At 44.7% G+C, this 20,349-nt stretch overlaps 1 protein-coding gene across 5 annotated transcripts in view; it reads left to right on the top strand.

Annotated features, from left to right (window-relative positions):
- The window catches only part of CCDC186 (coiled-coil domain containing 186), a 135,348-nt gene that overhangs the window by 52,468 nt on the left and 62,531 nt on the right, over positions 1-20,349 (top strand). The window lies entirely within an intron of this gene.

Raw genomic sequence — 20,349 nt, 5'->3', positions numbered from 1 at the left:
TGGGAATCCATTTCTCAAAACAAGTGGCTACTAAACATAATTCTGGAAGGGTACAAGATCGAGTTCTCAGACCACCCTCCAAGTCAGTTCTTCCTAACACCATCTCCAAAGGATCCAATCAAAGATCTAGCTTTAAAGACAGAGGTGTCCTCACTGTTAGAAAAGAAAGTAATCAGATTAGTCCCAAAGTGCCAGCAGTATCAGGGTTTTTACTCACCAGTGTTCCTTGTAAAAAAAACCCAGGGTCAATACAGATTCATCCTGAGCTTAAAGAGATTAAACATGTCAATAAGATATCGGAAGTTCAGAATGGACAATGTTCGCAGCGTAATAAATCTGCTTCAACATCAATGTTACATGTCTTCTCTAGACCTCAAGGATGCATACCTGCACATACCAATTCATCTGGAATCAGAGGTATCTGCGGTTTGCCCTGATGCTACAAGGAGAGGTAAGACACTATCAGTTTCTTGCCCTCCCCTTTGGTCTATCCTCTGCACCATGGCTATTTACTAAAGTACTATGTGAGATCTTGGCGGTTCTTAGACTACAATCTATTCACATTATCGCCTATCTAGATGATCTTTTGATCTGGGGTCCATCCTTTGAGTCTGTGCATGCTCAAGTGAATGTCTGCTTAGACTTTCTTCAATCCTTGGGATGGTTGATTAATTGGGAAAAGTCCTCTCTTACTCCCTGTCAATCTATGGAATATTTGGGTTTCACTATATCTTCTCTTGCTAACCTGGTGATTCTGCCCGAGAGAAAAATATCTGCCATTCTAAGATGTGTTCTTTCTTTCCAGGAAATGAAATCAGTCACACTAAGGAAAGCTATGGCACTGCTGGGATTACTAACCTCTTCACTTCCCGCGGTTCAGTGGGGACAGCTGCACGCCAGGACTCTTCAACATTGGATTTTAAGGAGTTGGAATCGGAAGAAGGAATCTTTAGACAAGTCTGTCATCATTCCTCAGAGAGTCAAGAGATCGCTGGATTGGTGGTTGAGGCCTCCTCATCTCTCGAAAGGAAATCTGTGGAACTTTCCCTCAGAGACTGTTATAACGACAGACGCGAGCGCCTGGGGATGGGGAGCCCATCTAGGCACATCCCCAGCTCAGGGAACTTGGTCAGAACACTTACGATCATCAAACAGAGAACTTCAGGCAGTATGGGAGGCTTTGCAACACTTCCAGGACCAGATAAGACAGACTCATGTCACGATTCGAACAGACAACAACACAGTTGTGGCATATCTAAACAGGCAAGGGGGAACAAGGAGCCGATCCCTTTACTTACAAGCAGATCAGATTTTGAGATGGTCCGAGATGAACTTGAAGTCCCTGAAAGCTCTACATCTGAAGTGAACATTAAATCAGCTGGCAGACTTCCTGAGTCGATCCCCTCTTCACCAGGACGAATGGTCTCTAAACGAGGAGGTATTTCAGGAGATCACAGAGCAATGGGGTCATCCAGTCCTGGATCTCTTTGCACGAAGGAACAACAAGAAGTGCCCGATGTTCTGCTCCCTGTGTCCACAGGACAAGCCCTTGGCGGTAGACGCATTCTCAATAAAATGGAGTCCAGGACTAATGTATGTTTTCCCTCCTCTATGTCTAATACCTCGGGTTCTCAGCAGGATATGCCAGGATCAAGCAAAAGCAATAGTAATAGTACCATACTGGCCAAGGAGACCCTGGTTTACTCTTCTAAGGAGCTTAGCTACAGCAGATCCAATTCGTCTTCAGATGCGGCCAGACCTTCTTCTTCAGGGTCCAGCATTTCATCCCAATCTGCAGATGCTTCATCTTTCCGCATGGAGCCTGAATGGAGGTTATTAAAGAACAGAGGTTTTTCAAACAAGCTTTCAGAGACTTTATTGCAAAGTAGGAAAAAAGTCACAAGGCAAATCTATGGAAAGGTCTGGAATGTGTACAATGAATGGTGTTTTCAGAATTCAAGAGAAGTGAGTTCTTCCCTTTCGGTTCTCGAGTTCCTGCAAGATGGTTATGAAATGGGGCTCAGCACAAGCACTTTGAAGGTTCACACATCCGCCCTTAGTGTGTTTCTGGAAAGGAGACTAGCAGAGGAAGAATACTTTGTCCGTTTTTTCAGAGCTCTAAAACGTCTTAGACCGTTTGTTCAATGTAAGATGCCATCTTGGGACCTCAACACAGTACTTCAGGCCTTGTGTGAAGCCCCCTTCGAACCTCTGGAGGAGGTCTCGGACAAGATATTAACCCTTAAAACAGCCTTCCTAATAGCAATCACTTCCGCCAGGAGAATTTGTGAACTTCAGGCCCTTTCAGTGAAGGAACCGTATTGTGTAATTTCAGGAGACAGAATAACTCTGCGTCTCGACACCTCTTTTCTGCCTAAGGTAGTCTCAAGATTTCATAGATCTCAAGAAATATTTCTGCCCTCATTTTGTAATAATCCTTCAAACAGCAAGGAACAGAGACTTCATTGCCTCGATGTGAGAAGAACTGTATTAACATACATTGAAAGATCCAGTTTATGGAGAAAGTCAGATGCTCTGTTTGTTTTATTTGGAGGAAAATTCAGAGGAAAACAGGCTTCAAAGAGCTCGATCGCCAGATGGATAAGACAAACTATTGCTTTAGCCTATTCTCGCCAGGGGAAGATCCTATCCTCATCTGTGAAGGCACATTCTACAAGAGCAGTATCAGCATCTTGGGCAGAGAAGGCAGGAGCCACGATTGAGCAGATCTGTAGAGCGGCTACCTGGTCTAGTCAAAATACATTCGTAAAACACTATAGACTAGATGTCTTAGCAAGCTCAGACTTGACATTTGGTAGAAAAGTGTTACAAGCAGTTGTCCCCCCCTAAATTATATGGTCTTGTCTATCGTCTCAGGGGTGCTGTCCAAGGACGTTCCTGGAAAGACACTAATTACTTACGGTAACGTCTTTTCCAGTAGTCCGAAGGACAGCACCCTTGCGACCCACCCTTTATTCTATTAAAACATATTTTTTGGAAGCATTACATAATGGTGTTGTCTTTTTTTATTACTGACGAGGTCTGGTTTCACCCTGCTTATATGTCTGCCTAATTGATGCAAATCTTTTATGCTAATCTAGTTCCTGTCCATCAATTGTGGGGAGGGAGACAGGTCTCAGGGGTGCTGTCCTTCGGACTACTGGAAAAGACGTTACCGTAAGTAATTAGTGTCTTTCTCACATGTATTCTGTCAATTACAAGCCCTACGTCCCTATCATAACAATATGTATGTTCTCTTTTTTTAAATTAATTCTGTCAATTTGGTGTAGGGCAAGCGTTGGCGTACGTAAGCAAACGTTGGCGTACGTGGGTGCCCACGCGGATGTGCGCAGGTGGATCCACTTGCTTTTTGTCAATCTACCGCCCATTTTTTTCAAACAGGCCTAATTGACTAGTGTGTCTATAAAAGAAGTATACCAGAGCTGGAGTGTTAACCATCCAGTGTCGATCCGTGCAGCTTGCGTTCCTTTATTCACTCTCATCCCATGTAAACTCTGATTCAGGTTCTGGAGTAGTAATTAAGTGACCCCGCCTGGGAATATATATAAATTATAGAGGTATCGGCCTGGAGAAGCGTGCTAGGCGTGAGCTGCGTCACCGCTGAGTAGTGGTGAGGAATGTGAAGCTGTCCCTGGCACGCCTGTCACCTGTACTCGCCTGCTAGGTATGATGACACTTCCTGAATGTCGTCACATGGCTTCATTATAATGCTGAGTAAAACAATGCTGCTGACATACAAACCTCCACTGAAGCCTGGAGGGAAATACATTCACCCAATGAAAGCTTCTTCCTGCTAGGTGATTAGTGACCAGTAACTCTCGCTGGGTCAGTGGTAGTTTGCATGTTTAGAATATAGTGGTCAGTAATAGTAGTGCTCAGAGATGGGCTTTGAAGAAACCAGTTAGTTGGGTGGAAATTTGCTACATATCCATGATCTGCCATACTGTGTTTCTGGTCCACTTAAGTGCCATTAAATGGTGAAGGGCTCTGCCTCTGACACAGGAGACCTGGGTTCAAATCCTGGCTCTTCCTGTTCGGTAAGCTAACACCTGTTCAGTAAGGAGTCCTTGGGCAAGAGTTCCGAAAACTGCTACTGCCTATTGAGCACACCCCAGTGGCTGCAGCTCGTGTGCTTTGAGTCTGCCAAGAGAATAGCGCAGTATAAATGTTATTTGTCTTTTTTGTCTTGTCCACTTAAAAACTTAGTTCAGGTGTGCTTCAAGTGAACCCGAGGTGAAAGTGATAGGGAGGCTGCCATATTTATTTCCTTTTAAGCAATACCAGTTGCCTGGCAGCCCTGCTGATCTATTTGGCTTCAGTAATTTCTGAATCACACCAGAAACGAGCATGCAGCTAATCTGGTCAGTTCTGACAATTTGGTCAAACACCTGATCTACATATGCTTGTTCAGGGTCTATGGCTGAAGGTATTAGATCAGCAGGACAGCCAGGCAACTAGTATTGCTTAAAAGGAAATAAATATGGCAGCCTCTCCCCTCGGGTTTCCTCTAGCAAATCTGCCGTGTTTCCTGCAGGCGAGTCTCACTGGGAAATGCTGCCTATGTGGCCAATGACTTGCCGTTCAGATCATATGCTGTTGGGAATCTGCAACACAACTGCAGTGTTCGCACCAGAAATTTTTTTCCACCCGGGTGGCATGAAAAAGTAGCCGGGTGGGGCGCGACGGGGGAATGCAGGGGCGGCACAACTATGCTTACAGCATTGCAGGAGGATGACTAGGTGAGCAGCTGACTGCCAGGTGCTCACCAAAATTAGGTAGGTGGAGCAACCAGCTAAGAGATCCTGGGGAATATACTGCAACTGCCAAGTAATTGGTATTGTTTAAAAAGAAATATGGTAGCCTCTATATCACTCTCACCTCAGGTCCACTTTAACCCTCCTGGCAGTATAAAAAATTCCGCCAGGAGGCAGCGCAGCAGTTTTTTTTTTTTCTTTCTTATATCATGTAGCGAGCCCAGGGCATCCCCCCGCCCGCTTCGATCAGGAAATCCCGTTCCAAGAACGGGATTTCCTGGAGGGCTTCCCCCGTCACCATGGCGACGGGGCGGGATGAAGTCACCGATGTCGGGACGTCATTGGGAGTCCCGAACCACCCCTCAGCACTGCCTGGCACTGATTGGCCAGGCAGCGCAAGGGGTCTGGGGGGGGCGCGCGGCGCGACGGATAGCGGCGATCGAGCGCGGAGCGGCGGCGATCGGTGTGCTGACGCAGCTAGCAAAGTGCTAGCTGCGTGCAGCAAAAAAAAATTAAACAAATCGGCCCAGTAGGGCCGGAGAAAACCTCCTGCGCGGCTTACCCCGAACGTATACCGCCAAGGAGGTTAAAGTGGATTTGAAGTCTTGCACAGGACAAAAGGAAAACATCCCATTGTAACAGCATAAGAAGTTAGAGTCCTTCTTGTCACTGTATTAATGGGTGGGTTCAAATTGCATAAAGAGACGAACACAAACAAAATGTATACATTGGTTCAAAATTGTAGAAGAAGGTTTAAAAAAGGACTCTAATTTCTTGTGCTGGTTGATGGGTTTTAAATGCTACAATTTTTTTTTTCATTTTTTGTTTCATATGCTGGTGAGATGGTGTTTACTGCCACTATTTATTTTATTTCATGTGCTGGGAAGATGGACTTTATATGCCACAATTCTCTTTATCTTAGCACTAATGGTGGATGTAGTCAGCCCAGTCACGTTTGAACTCTGGATTTACGATGTCTCCCCATCACCAGAGTCTGTTGTATGTTATGTTTTTGGAAACTGGTGATCTCCTCTATCTAGTTAGCTAGCATGCCTGTGAAATACTCTTGAAGTGGCAATTAAGGCATCTAATTACATTTATTCATGTTTGCCAAAGAATGCTTCTCTGTATGTCCAGTACATATAAGCTGTGTTTGTTAAAATCCTGTCAGTATGTGCAGGAACCTTTGTCCGATGAATGCTTATTAGCCGAAAGCTTACTTTTTATTTATCTCTGTTAGCCAATAAATGGTATGATCCTGATTCAAAACTTGTTGCTATCAGCTGTAGCAAAAGAAATGTTTTTCTTTAAAGGTTATTAAGCTGTTGCTTATCTTTTAGAGCAGACAGGAAGTTCTGAGTTCAGGTCTGCTTTAAGCTTTAATAAAGTGAGGCCAGTTTTGCAGAGTTCCCCGATGTCCTGCTATTATTTTCAGCCGCTGAGTGTCTCAGTAAATGAGGCCTGATGTGAGCGTATAGCCTGTGTGCTCACTGTGTTTTCTCCGTATACTTGTTGGTAGCTGGAGGATTATCACTTGAAGCTTTGCTTGTTAAACAAGGGATTAACATTTAGTTGCAGAGTATTAATGATCACAGAGAGCTATGAGCTGGAGACTCGCCTCACTCTGCTGCTGTATTATTCAGAACAAAAGCATCACTACGCAGGGAGCCCGGCTATATATAGCTGTGACACATGGCCCCGCTATGCTAGCAATGCTGACACTTCCTGATAGGTGCAAGCTGCAGCAGGTGATCACCCTCCTATCAGTGCTGAAGCCAAAGTACTGATATGTGGTGGCGCCCGGTGCTAATTCACACCACACACAGGTAACAGAGTTGTGAAAGCACTTCCTGATAGGTGCAGCAGATGATCATTCTCCTCACACGGCTGCTGTTTCTGTACAGTCTATAGAACTGTGTTATTTCTAATGGGAAACGTTCCCCATTATTAAAAAAAAAGGTAGATTTTGCAATGTTATACAAAAGATTATGCAATCCAGTCTAGTTATAAATGACCTCTCCATTTCAATTTGCAGCCATCTATGATTTTTTTTTTTATTTGCTAAGGTGTCCTATGTTCATTTGTTTGCAACCATGGCAACTCTGCCTAGGGTACAAATGATGACTCAAAATTAAAATCTGGCATAAGAACAGCAGAGGTTTCGATATGTTACTGACACTCTTGTATATCAGCTTTTCAATGCTGATTACACTGGATAATTGTTAGACCTGTCCAATTTTTTTTCGCCTATTGTAGAATTCCATTTAACCACCTAACCTCCCTGTCTAATGTCTCTCTCTCTCTCTCTCTCTCTCTCTCTCTCTCTCTCTCTCTCTCTCCTCTCTCTCTCTCTCTCTCTCTCTCTCTCCTCTCTCTCTCCTCTCTCTCTCTCTCTCTCTCTCTCTCTCTCTCTCTCTCTCTCTCTCCTCTCTCTCTCTCTCTCTCTCTCTCTCTCTCTCTCTCTCTCTCTCTCTCTCTCTCTCTCTCTCTCTCTCCTCTCTCTCTCTCTCTCTCTCTCTCTCTCTCTCTCTCTCTCTCTCTCTCTCTCTCTCTCTCTCTCTCTCTCTCAGATCAGGACATGCTAGGCCTGAACGATACATCGAATTTAAACTGAAATCGTGATTAATAAGATCATGATTTAGGAAAACATCAAAGTGGCGATTTCTGCGATGATGTAATTTCCGCATGAGGGAAGTTTGAAGAAGCGGCTTCAAACTTCCCCCAAGTCCCGGCGCGTGCGGGCCGCAGCATCGGCAGTGTTGGCCATACCTTCAGCACAAGTCCTGTTAACTGTCCTATCTTACCATCTGCTGGCTCCTGTGCACGGCATACTTCCTGGTTCCTGTATGTCACATGGTATACAGGAAATATGCCAAGCATTAGAGCCTGCAGGATGCTGTGTGGATAGACTGGCATAGCTGGACTCGTGCTCGAAGTTATGTCCAGCACTGATGCAGCTTGGGGAACAGAGGTGGCTCAGAGAGGGAACAAATGGGCACAGAGGGGGAACAAAGCTTGATTTGAAGGAAATCCTGAATCGAATTGAAATATCAGACAGAAATCAATTCATTTTTTTTCTAAAATCATTCAGGCCTAGGCTTCCGCGCATACATGCCGCAACACTACCGTGCAAATTTTTTAAAATATACATATCACCATAGACTAGCATGCCTTCTGGTCCCCTGCAAGTTGCCACGCCAGTTTACTGGTGATGTAGGTATGCGCTTGCGTTGTGTGTGCGGGGAAAACGTCACTTCTGTTGCGTCAGTATGAAAGGCCCCATAGACTTTCATTGGTGTAGCGTTGGCCTGCTGTAAAAACAAGCCAAACGCAACACCACAGCGGGAAAAGGACTTCAAGCGTGCCTTTACTGTGCTCAGCATTGGAGTGTGGCACCGATCAGCAGGAGGGTCCTGGCAAATGGCATAGGACAGGAGGACGCTGCGGGAAGCCTCATTAGGAGGAGTGATGTCATGTCTAGGAGAACTCATGGAGAAGCATGTGATCAGTTTGGTCAGTTGATAGATATGCAAGACTGATTTGTCAGTCATGATCATGTGCTAAAGCAGAAAGTGATCACAGCAAATCAGAGCTTTGCAAACCCATCAGCTGATCAAACACGTCACATGCTTCTCCATGAGTTCTCCTAGACATGACAATCGCTATCCTGAGGCTTCCCTCTGCTTAGAAAAGCTTTTGTTTCTGAAACTGAGTTTCGACATGTTTTCCCATTTATAAGCCTACAATAAGTTTGCAGTAGTTTTGAGTGGTGATACAGGAGTCCTCATCAGTCTCTTCCTCTAAAGGTGGCCATACACTGGTCGATTGGCCATCAGATTCGACCAACAGATAGATCCCTCTCTGATCGAATCTGATCAGAGAGGGATCGTATGGCCACCTCTACTGCAAACAGATTGTGAACCGATTTCAGCCTGAAACTGTTCACAATCTGTTGTGGTGGTGCTGCTGCTGCTGCCCCCGCCCGCCCGCATACATTACCTGCTCCGCCGGCGCGACTGCAGTCTCCCGGTCACCGCTGCTCTGTCTGCGCTCTGGTCTCCAGGTCCGGCATGCCTCACTTCTTCTAGCCCGGCAGGAAGTTTAAACAGTAGAGGGCGCTCTACTGTTTAAACTTCCTGCCGGGCTAGAAGAAGTGAGGCATGCCGGACCTGGAGACCAGAGCGCAGACAGAGCAGCGGTGACCGGGAGACTGCAGTCGCGCCGGCGGAGCAGGTAATGTATGCGGGCTCTATTGCGTCGGTCGTCGGGCACTCGAACGCCGCTAGCGATGCGCTCTTTACCCGCGGGCGATCGACGGTTATTTTCCGCACGGCACGATCGACGGGATCGGACGAAATGGATCGAAATTCGGCGTGTAGCGTGAACGATTGGCAGCAGATTCGATCCCAGTGATCGAATCTGCTGTCGAAACGGGCGCAAATCGGGCCAGTGTATGGCCTGCTTTATTCTGAAGAGATTATCTCTAGGATGACAGAACTCCCACTGATGCACATGACTTTAGTGACACAGGTTGTTTAGTAATCTCTTAAAGCAGGGGTGCCCATTTGGTAGATCGCAAAGGATTTCATGGTAGATCCCAACCCCACTACATTTTCCATGTTGTATATACTAGTGTGCGCCTAAAATTGTACATAGGTAGATCATTTTGACTTGCTAATTTTTTTTTAAAAGTAGCTCACAAGCTGAAAAAAAAGTGTGGGCACCTCTGTCTTAAAGGGATACTTAAGTCATAATTAAAAAAAAAAAAAGCTGTTTTACTTACCTGGGGTATCTACTGGCCCCCTGCAGTTGCCATGTGCTCTCTATGGTCCCCGAACGATCCTCTGGTCCCCTGCCGTGGGTCAGTTTCAATTTCAGCGACTGGCCCTGACCACGCACTGCGCAGGCACAGTAAAGAAAAAAAAATCTGCGCCTGCACAGGACACTCCTGGTGATGAGAGCGCAAACGAGGACACGCATGCGCCGCAAAGGCCACACAGACGCATTGGCCAGCGACTGACTCAGTCGCCAAAATCGAAACTGGACCACGCCAGGGGACCGGAGGATCGTTGTGGACCAGCGCGGGCACAGAGCGAGTGCAGGGGGACGGTATAAGCCCCAGGTAAGTTATTATGACTTGAGGTTTCTTTTTAAGCGCTGTGGAAAATGTCAGTGCGAAGTAAATGTAAAATTATAATTATCACTCTGCTTGGGGGGAAATTTGCATATTTATATGTACGCATATACTTTTAAATTGTTAGAAAGTTTTCATGAAAAGAATAAAAACAAGTAAGTTTTTTTTTTTATTTCATTTATAAATACACCTATAATTGCCCATGGAGGTGATAATAGCCAGTAATAGAATGCAGGGCAGATGGGAGTGGAGAGGCTGCAGGAATGTGCGTCTTGCTCCTCACACGTCACCCTGCCTGTCGCTTATATATAGGTCAGGTTGTGCTGACATCATCACCAGGCACTTCAAAGCTCAAAGTCTGTGCTGAGTTATACAGCGCTGTGTGCAGCAAGCCGGAGGCTGGGCTGAGGTGTGGGCTGTGCGAGGGACTGACAGGAAGCTGTGCTCAGTATCTGCAATCTGCTGAGAACTCTGCTTTTTACCTGCAGCTCTCACATATGTCCTGCAGAATGTATAGATGGGCGTTTGCAAAAAATTGTTTGCAGCCATGTGTTGTATTGCTGCACCAAATCACAATGCATGATTGGAAATATCCGACAGTGCAGTGTATGTCTTTTATGTCGCACACACTGTGCTTTGCTGGAAACGTGACCAGCAACACACTGGTGCAGAAGGGGCCTAATAACCAGTCCCACCTCGTCAAGGTCGTCAAACATGCTTATGGCAGTGCTGACAGCACTTTTTAAAACAAAGATGCTGCGTTTTCATCTGTTTTAATGTGTGCCGGTCAGCTGCCTGATTACCCATACTGCTGGGTCTTGCCGCCTCCAGGCTGGGAACACCCTAGGCAGTGCAGGAAACGTAGCGGTTTGCTGCTATATATGCGTTTTTAGTGAGTTTTCTATGTGTATTGTGTTTGCAGGTTTTTCCCCCGCACAAGCGTTTTGCGTGCACTGTAATGCGTTTGCAGTTCGCATGTATAAATCGCGTATACGTTTTGCATGTGTTTCATGCAAATCACTAGGAAGTCAACAGACAGCGGAAATTCATCATCAAACTTGTTTAAAAAAAAAAAAATACAAAATGCACTAAAACGCAATACCTCTGCATCACCATTGACTTTCATTATGTGCGTTTTTGATGCGTTTTTGAAAAACATGCAACAAAACCAGCGTTTTTAAAAACTCACATTGCAGAACGCAAGTATATGCATTTTTTCATGCGGCCCATTGACTTGCATTATGTGCGTTTTCCGCAACACTAGCATTTGTGCCTAGTGTATTCCCTGCCTCACTGCTGTTTCTTGCCGCCTCCCTACTCTTCTCTCTCCTGTATGGTTTATGTGTCGAGATGGCTGAGCAGGAATGATTGGGCCAGCGGTTGGAAATGAGCGAGCATGAACAACGCAAAAAGCCGTAACAGTGGTGTAAAAAGGGGCTTCCATCCATGCCATTTGAATGGACAGCATTTGGTTACTTTTAAATGAAAACCGCCACGTTTAGCCTCCCATGTGAACCAGCACTTTCTAATTCGTGGCAGTGTGCCTACTGCAGTTGGATGCAATGGAATACAGAAACTGATCTCCATCAGGGATACATGAGACGTAAAGGATCTGAGCAAACCTTTGTCGTCTCTAAAGAGGACCTGTCACCAGCCGTGTACTGTTACAAAAAATGTTTGTTTTTTTTAAGTTTGGCTTTCACATATACATACATAGTACACTGTTAATATACACAGAATCTGTACAAAATATGCATCTGCACATGGGACAAATTCAAAACGGGGTCTTCGTTAAAGCTTTAACATGAGCTTTTTTTTTTTTTTTTCCCACTGCTAAAAAAAAACATGCAAAATTTTAAAACTGGCCGGAGATACAGTTTTGGCATGACAAGGGTTAAAGGAACCTGGGCCAGAACTCCTTTTTGGAAGTGCGGGTTGCTCTGGGTTTAATTGGAAAACAAAAGCCATATTTGTGGTTGTCAACAACCGCTAGTTCACTGACCTGTCACATTTTTGTAGTGGGGAGTGCATTCCAGCCTAAGAATATCTGCAGATGCTGGCAAGACCCCTATAGCACATCCAAAGCCCAGATTTCATCCAGCCGCCAATACCAGCCATAGCCTTCACGTTGCGTCACAGCCCTTTAAAACTATTCCAGTAAAACAATGCATCTTAAGACTCCTTTCGCAGCGGATGTCATTGCATCACAACACGATACAATAATAATCCTGAGGAGCTATCACATTGATTGCAGCATGTTCAAGGTAACGCATAGCATGCAGTGTTGACAGAGGCAGTGAGGCACGCTTTCATTGTACTGTATGGTTCACTGTATGGTCGCACTGCCACGGTACAGTGTGATTCAACTTTTTGGCCCCATTGCGATATTAACGCAACACGCTCAGTGTGAACGGGGCCTCAATATGACATAGTGACACCGCACCTCTGTTCCTTAACTATTCTGTCTGTGTCAGGAAGGATCCAGAATTGTTTTTGTATTAAAGGAAAACTGAGATGTCCTGATAAAAAGATTTTACACTTACCAGGGCTATCTGCAGCCCCATGAGCACCGATGCATCCCACGCCGTTCTGGTATCAGTCCCGGTAATCTGGCTCAGTCCCACCAGTCGGCTTTTCTGCGCATGCGTGGCTCGCGCATCTGCAGAAGAGAAGAGCCTACTGAGCCAGAATACCGGAACCGATACCAGGAGAACGGAGGCACTCGGGAGTACGGCACGGGATACATCGGTGCTTATGGGGCTGTAGGAAGCCCCAGGCAAGTAACAAATCTCTTTGACAGGATGTCTCTGATTCACTTTAAATTCTTTTAAATTGAGTGTTTAAAAGGACCCCTGAAGTGAGAGGGATAGGGAGGCTGACGTATTTATTTATTTTTAAGCTGTGCAGACTACCTAGCTGTTATGCTGATCCTCTGCCTCTAATACATATAACTTTAGACCGGGGTTATCAAACTCTCATACAAATGTGTGCTGAAATTGCGTCCTGGGCCAACCTCAATTTCTAGCGGCCACCTCTCTCCCTTATAAAGTTCTGTGGCGTATAATTGTCCCCCTCCATCCTCTATACAGTTCCCTGATGTCTATTGGCCCTCCTCCCTCAGCTATAGAGTTCCCTGATGTCTATTGGCCCTCCTCCCTCATCTATACAGTTCCCTGATGTCTATTGGCCCTCCTCCCTCAGCTATACAGTTCCCTGATGTCTATTGGCCCTCCTCCCTCATCTATACAGTTCCCTGATGTCTATTGGCCCTCCTCCCTCATCTATACAGTTCCCTGATGTCTATTGGCCCTCCTCCCTCATCTATACAGTTCCCTGATGTCTATTGGCCCTCCTCCCTCATCTATACAGTTCCCTGATGTCTATTGGCCCTCCTCCCTCATCTATACAGTTCCCTGATGTCTATTGGCCCTCCTCCCTCATCTATACAGTTCCCTGATGTCTATTGGCCCTCCTCCCTCATCTATACAGTTCCCTGATGTCTATTGGCCCCCCTCCCTCATCTATACAGTTCCCTGATGTCTATTGGCCCTCATCTATATAGTTCCCTGATGTCTATTGGCCCTCCTCCCTCATCTATACAGTTCCCTGATGTCTATTGGCCCTCCTCCCTCATCTATACAGTTCCCTGATGTCTATTGGCCCTCCTCCCTCATCTATACAGTTCCCTGATGTCTATTGGCCCTCCTCCCTCATCTATACAGTTCCCTGATGTCTATTGGCCCTCCTCCCTCATCTATACAGTTCCCTGATGTCTATTGGCCCTCCTCCCTCATCTATACAGTTCCCTGATGTCTATTGGCCCTCCTCCCTCATCTATACAGTTCCCTGATGTCTATTGGCCCTCCTCCCTCATCTATACAGTTCCCTGATGTCTATTGGCTCTCCTCCCTCATCTATACAGTTCCCTGATGTCTATTGGCCCTCCTCCCTCAGCTATACAGTTCCCTGATGTCTATTGGCCCTCCTCCCTCAGCTATACAGTTCCCTGATGTCTATTGGCCCTCCTTCCTCATCTATGCAGTTCCCTGATGTCTATTGGCCCTCCTCCCTCAGCTATAGAGTTCCCTGATGTCTATTGGCCCTCCTTCCTCATCTATACAGTTCCCTGATGTCTATTGGCCCTCCTCCCTCAGCTATACAGTTCCCTGATGTCTATTGGCCCTCCTCCCTCAGCTATACAGTTCCCTGATGTCTATTGGCCCTCCTCCCTCAGCTATACAGTTCCCTGATGTCTATTGGCCCTCCTTCCTCATCTATGCAGTTCCCTGATGTCTATTGGCCCTCCTCCCTCAGCTATACAGTTCCCTGATGTCTATTGGCCCTCCTCCCTCAGCTATACAGTTCCCTGATGTCTATTGGCCCTCCTCCCTCATCTATACAGTCCCCTGATGTCTATTGGCCCTCATCTATACCGTTCCCTGATGTCTATTGGCTCTCCTCCCTCATCTATACAGTTCCCTGATGTCTATTGGCTCTCCTCCCTCATCTATACAGTTCCCTGATGTGTATTGGCCCTCCTCCCTCCCTATACAGTTCCCTGATGTCTATTGGCCCTCCTCCCTCCCCTATACAGTTCCCTGATGTCTATTGGCCCTCCTCCCTCCCCTATACAGTTCCCTGATGTCTATTGGCCCTCATCTATACAGTTCCCTGATGTCTATTGGCCCTCCTCCCTCATCTATACAGTTCCCTGATGTCTATTGGCCCTCCTCCCTCATCTATACAGTTCCCTGATGTCTATTGGCCCTCCTTCCTCATCTATGCTGTTCCCTGATGTCTATTGGCCCTCCTCCCTCATCTATACAGTTCCCTGATGTCTATTGGCCCTCCTCCCTCATCTATACAGTTCCCTGATGTCTGTTGGCCCTCCTCCCTCCCTTATACAGTTCCCTGATGTCTATTGGCCCTCCTCCCTCATCTATACAGTTACTTGATGTCTATTGGCCCTCCTTCCTCATCTATGCAGTTCCCTGATGTCTATTGGCCCTCCTCCCTCATCTATACAGTTCCCTGATGTCTGTTGGCCCTCCTCCCTCCCTTATACAGTTCCCTGATGTCTATTGGCCCTCCTCCCTCCCTTATACAGTTCCCTGATGTCTATTGGCCCTCCTTCCTCATCTATGCAGTTCCCTGATGTCTATTGGCCCTCCTCCCTCAGCTATACAGTTCCCTGATGTCTAAAAGCGGTGCAATTTTTGGCACCCTTTCAGACCCTAAAGCCAGATCAGGTGTTTAACTGAAATTGCTGCATTCTTGTCAGGGCTGTGGAGTCGGAGTCGTGGAGTCGGAGTCGTGGAGTCGGGCAATTTTGGGTGCCTGGAGTCGGGAAAAAATAAACCGACTCCGACTCCTAATGAATTTGTAACTGTGATTAAAATAGAAAATATGATAAAATGTTCTATTTCTCAGATAAAAGTCATTAAAAATAATGTGTATATATACAGTAATAGCTGTGCTTAGTCTACAAAAATGAAATAAACCAATCAAAATTAGTTACTTGTGCTGCTTCAATAAAGCAGTCCCCGTATTTTTAAAGTCAGATATACATATCTGATTGTGACTGTATATATGATGTGTACACAGGAATCTCTTATATACACTAAATAACATCTATGCTGTAAGTATAAAGCCTGATGTGTAGCCATGTCACTAATAGAGATGGTCAACGAGATGGAAATAATTCTGCACTGATGCTGATTTATGCAAATGTATGCACTCCCTTTGCTGATGAAATCAAATAATTTGATATGTTATTAAAATTTGGTTTGGTGACTACAAATTAAAGGGAAACTGAGACGGATGAAAAGTAAAGTTTTATACATACCTGGGGCTTCCTCCAGCCCCCTTCAGGCTAATCAGTCCCTCACTGTCTTCCACCACCCGGATCTTCTGCTATGAGTCCTGGTAATTCAGCCAGTCAGCGCTGTCCGGCCTCATGCCGCTCCCACAGCCAGGAACATTCTGCACCTGCGCAATAGTGCTGCACAAGTGTAGTATGCTCCTGGCGGCGGAGTGTGTGCATGCGCACTACGCCTGACTGGCTCAAGTACCTGGACTCATAGCAGAAGATCCAGGTGGTGGAGGAGGACAACGAGGGACTGATAATCCTGAAGGCTGCTGGAGGAAGCCCCAGGTATGTATAAAACTTTAATTTCATCTGTCTCAGGTTTACTTTGTTACACAGTAGTACTATACTCTACATATGCACTCCCCACAGAGCTGCAGGGAATCCACTGAGAATGCTGTGCACATTGAACACAGAGGTGTTGTCTGTTTACAATCTCCTCATTCCCCTGCAGAGTACCTGCACATCATTCTTACATGTACCCACACTTACATTGCCTAGGGGGCCTGATAGATGTTCTTTGTTCCGGTTTGTACCTTTTACATGTACTCTTACCAAGGACTAGTTTTAGTCTAAAGGGAATAAATATAGTAGTCTACATATCCTTCTCACTTCAGTTGTCTTGTAAAATTCCTAAGCGTTGGCAGTTAAGAGACGAATTTCATGTTACATACTTTTAATCAACAAAATTGTAATATGCAAATTAGAGGAGTCGGAGTCGTGGAGTCGGTGGAATCCTAAACTGAGGAGTCGGAGTCGGTGGATTTTTGGACCGACTCCACAGCCCTGATTCTTGTTTCAAGTGTGAGATTCAGACACTATTGGTCCACGAAAGATCAGCAGGGATGCCAGGCAACTGGCATTGTTTAAAGGGAAATAACTGACTACCTTTAAATCCCTCTTACTTCAGGTGTGTTTTAGGAAAATATTGAACCGTTTACAACGGGCTTGTCCTGCAGAGGTAGAGACTTGGTGCAAGAGCTTGGCAGACGGAGTCAAAGGCACCTCATGAAAACTTTTTTTTTATTCTATATAAATACATGTCTGGATTGGTTAGAACTATGCCATGTGTAGCGGTGAGAGCTGCATACTGTTAGGCTGTGTTTACTAATTCCTGCTACATTGGTGGGATCGCTCGTATTCTTTCATCTTAGTTTCCCAGCTTGGGAGAACGTTTGTAAATCCGTCTAGTATTTTCTCTGATTGTTACTGTTGCTTGGAGCCCATTCTGTGATTATTAACAGATATAATACCCGTGTCATTGTCAAAAGAAGTGCAGATACATTATTGTAAACCTATATGGAGCATATTAATAGAAATGCTGCAGAGAAGCTGTGTGGAATGGCTACACCTTGCACAGAGGGCATTTACACACCTGGGAACGCAGAGACCCAAGGAACCTGTTCTGGAGGTGTCTGTCCAGTGCCTGGTGGGAGCAGAGGGAGCAGCACCGAGATTTAGCAACGCCAGACACTGTTTTCAGTGACGGCAGAGTTACTGTTCCTACAACCTGGGATAAACCTCTTATATAACCTTCAATTAAAGTGTTTTCCTACTTTTTATTACCCATACAGTTACTATATTTGCTTTTGTGCTCAAGTAATATTTAGTCTGTTTATAAATCACAAATTCTCAAACTGTTTCTCTGCTCTGAAAGCTGCCATTGCATTTTATTGCATAGCTGCTGCTATGCTAAATATATTGAAATCTATCTAGTGATCACTTCTCATCACTTTCTGTTCCTCAGCTCAGTACAGCTCAGTTTCGGCAGTTTGCTAATGTATCTGACAAAGGAATGTAACCAAAAGATATTATCACCTCTTCGGATGTGGCCAGAAGCTGCCCACTGAAGCAAGGAGCTTTCCACTGAAGAACAAAGTGCAGTGTTTGACTGTTTGATTGCTGTTTTGCTCCTTTATTTTTTTTTTTTTTTTTGGTGGTAGTAGATTCTATGCTGTAAATAATCTTTTACAACAAAGAGGAAATGTTGAGTTTCAGACCATTTAAATGAAGAAATAGTCTGGCATAGCGGTCTCCCAAATTCTTACTGCTTGTACAGTTAAACTGCCAGCCTTTGTTGCAAAATAATGTCATATGGGTAAAATGACATTTCTTCCCCAATGCCGGAAACTGACGATCCACGTGTACCTTGTAATCTGCTCCATCTGCAGGAGCGGTTATGGTGTTCATGTATTACTTGATTTTGCAGGCCGACTGACCTTCCGATCCCATAATCTTATAACATCTGAGGAGTATCTGTGCTGCAACATGGCCACCCAATGGCTTTTGTTTTTTTAAATCCGTTTTCAGTAATAGGATTGATTGGGCATTGCGGAAAATCTTGGAAACAAGGACTCAAGCGGGTATGTGGCAGTAGCGGCGTTCTATAGCCCAACAATCAAAAGATCCCCGGATGGTGTCCCACCAAGTGTATGCGTTTCACAGGTCTCTGCCCGCTTCATCAGGTTAAGCTCTGGTTCACATGGACAATTCTGAGAAGCAAACGATGTCCGCCTCACTTGTCATTTAACCGCTGTCCATTCAGATGAATAGACAGCCGCTGGTAAAATTGCTTACCGCCACTTACCTTTGTTTAATGTAAACACCTTTCAATCCCGAATTTCGCCATCATCTGCTCAGCGCTTAGCCTATCCTATAAGCAATAGTTTGCTTCCAGGTCGTTTACCGCCACGCCTCCGTGTCCCCCTGCGGGGATGAGAAAGCTGCACACAAGGAAGTGCCGCCAAAAGCCAACAAATGCTTTTCTGCAAGCTTACAAGCTACAAGAGCTTTAAGCAACTTTTTCTTTGAGTGCGACCTGTCTAGTCCATATGAGACCCAAGAATCCAAGAGAGAACACATTTTCCTCATGCGCCTGATACTGTGCTTGCAACTATTTGCAGCCCACACTTGTGAGTACTAATTTGTTAAACACATTAATTGATCTGGTATCCTAAACCGTACACTGTATAGGGCCCCTTTAACTGGAAGGTCCTAAAAACCCTTCTAGAAGCCTCACAATTTCTTTTTTTTTTTTTTTTTTTTCTTTTTTTTTTTTTTTTTTTGCTTTATATGTTTTATTATATTGTAGATGGACAGTAGTGAAGCCACTCAGTATGGACTAAGCTGCAGAACAACAAGCATAAAGTCTCACCACATCATCAGTAGAGTAGAATGCAATACATTACATGTAATGTTCTACTAACTGTACTCGAAGGTGGCCACACACCATACAATTTTTTTACATTAATTTTCAATTCAAGAACTACAATCAATTTTTCTGATTGTTTGTAATATAAAAATGTGCCACAAACATGTGTTCAATTATTCCCCAATTAAGAAAAAGAAAAGATTGAAAACTCTGAAAAAATTGATTGAGTCTATATACATTAATAAATTGACTATCTACCCCACATTCTTTAATTTTCATAAAAATTGATCAGAAATATCCACCACTCCCGATTAACTTATATAGCAAAAAATGGGAAATCCGATCAGATTTTTCGATCCAATGAAAAAAAAAAAAAGCTTTCAATTTGTTGGGACAACCAATTGTTTTAATTAAATTGATGTAAAATTGGATCATTTTATTGTATCGTGTGTCCACAATAGTCTTTACGGAAAAAAAAAAATTCTAAAAATTTTTATTACATTTTCCATTTTCAAAAGATACATTAAGGCTAACAGTATGGCCAAGTAGTATCATAACAATCAACGTAACATTGATCAGATGTCGTACAGTAAAAGGGATGATAAACGTAACATTGGTCAAATATCATGCGATAAGTGGAATGATAACATAATCACAATGTAAACAAGGGGGTAACGCATATTAGAAAACTTTATAGACATGTGACCCAGAGGACCGTGTCCAACTATCTGGGACCAGTATATGAATGGGGGGAGGGGCAGAAGCCTCACAATTTCTGCAACATACCTACTGCGCAAAACCATATATTCTCAACTGTTCCTTGGAAACCACCTGCAGCATGGTGACTCCGGCCTCCCCCAATTTAGTCCGAAGCCACGCCTCCTTAGGATAGGCTAGCAGTCAACATGGGGGCACTTCAGCTGACAGAGCAATCTCTTTTCCCCAACATGCGCGTGACTAAAAGGGGAGTGTCTCAGACTCGCTGGGAATGATGTAGTACCTAAAGAAGAGGTGAGAATCTCTGAATTAGGGCAGCAGGTATTTTATTTTTGAAAGAAAACATTTTTTTCAACTCACGAAGGATAAATAAATCCAACATAATAAATATGTCCCTGAAGTAATAATAATAATAATAATAATAATAATAATAATAATAATCTGAACATTTGTATAGCGCCTTTCTCCTGTCGGACTCAAAGAGCTCAAGAGCTGCAGCCACTGGGACGTGCTCAGGAGGCCACCCTGCAGTGTTAGGGAGTCTTGCCTTGAACTCCTTACTGAATAGGTACTTGACCTAGCCAGGATTCGAACCCTGGTCTCCCATGTCAACGGCAGAGCCCTTAACCAGTACACCATCCAGGTTTTAAATCGGATTAGAAGCCTGCGGTTCCAGGAAAGTCCTAATTCGAATGAGCTATACCTC

Source organism: Hyperolius riggenbachi, chromosome 10, assembly GCF_040937935.1.
Source record: "Hyperolius riggenbachi isolate aHypRig1 chromosome 10, aHypRig1.pri, whole genome shotgun sequence".
Classification (NCBI taxonomy): Eukaryota; Metazoa; Chordata; class Amphibia; order Anura; family Hyperoliidae; genus Hyperolius; species Hyperolius riggenbachi.
The sequence above is the reverse complement of the archived record's forward strand: the minus strand, read 5'-3'. Positions and strand labels throughout refer to the sequence as shown.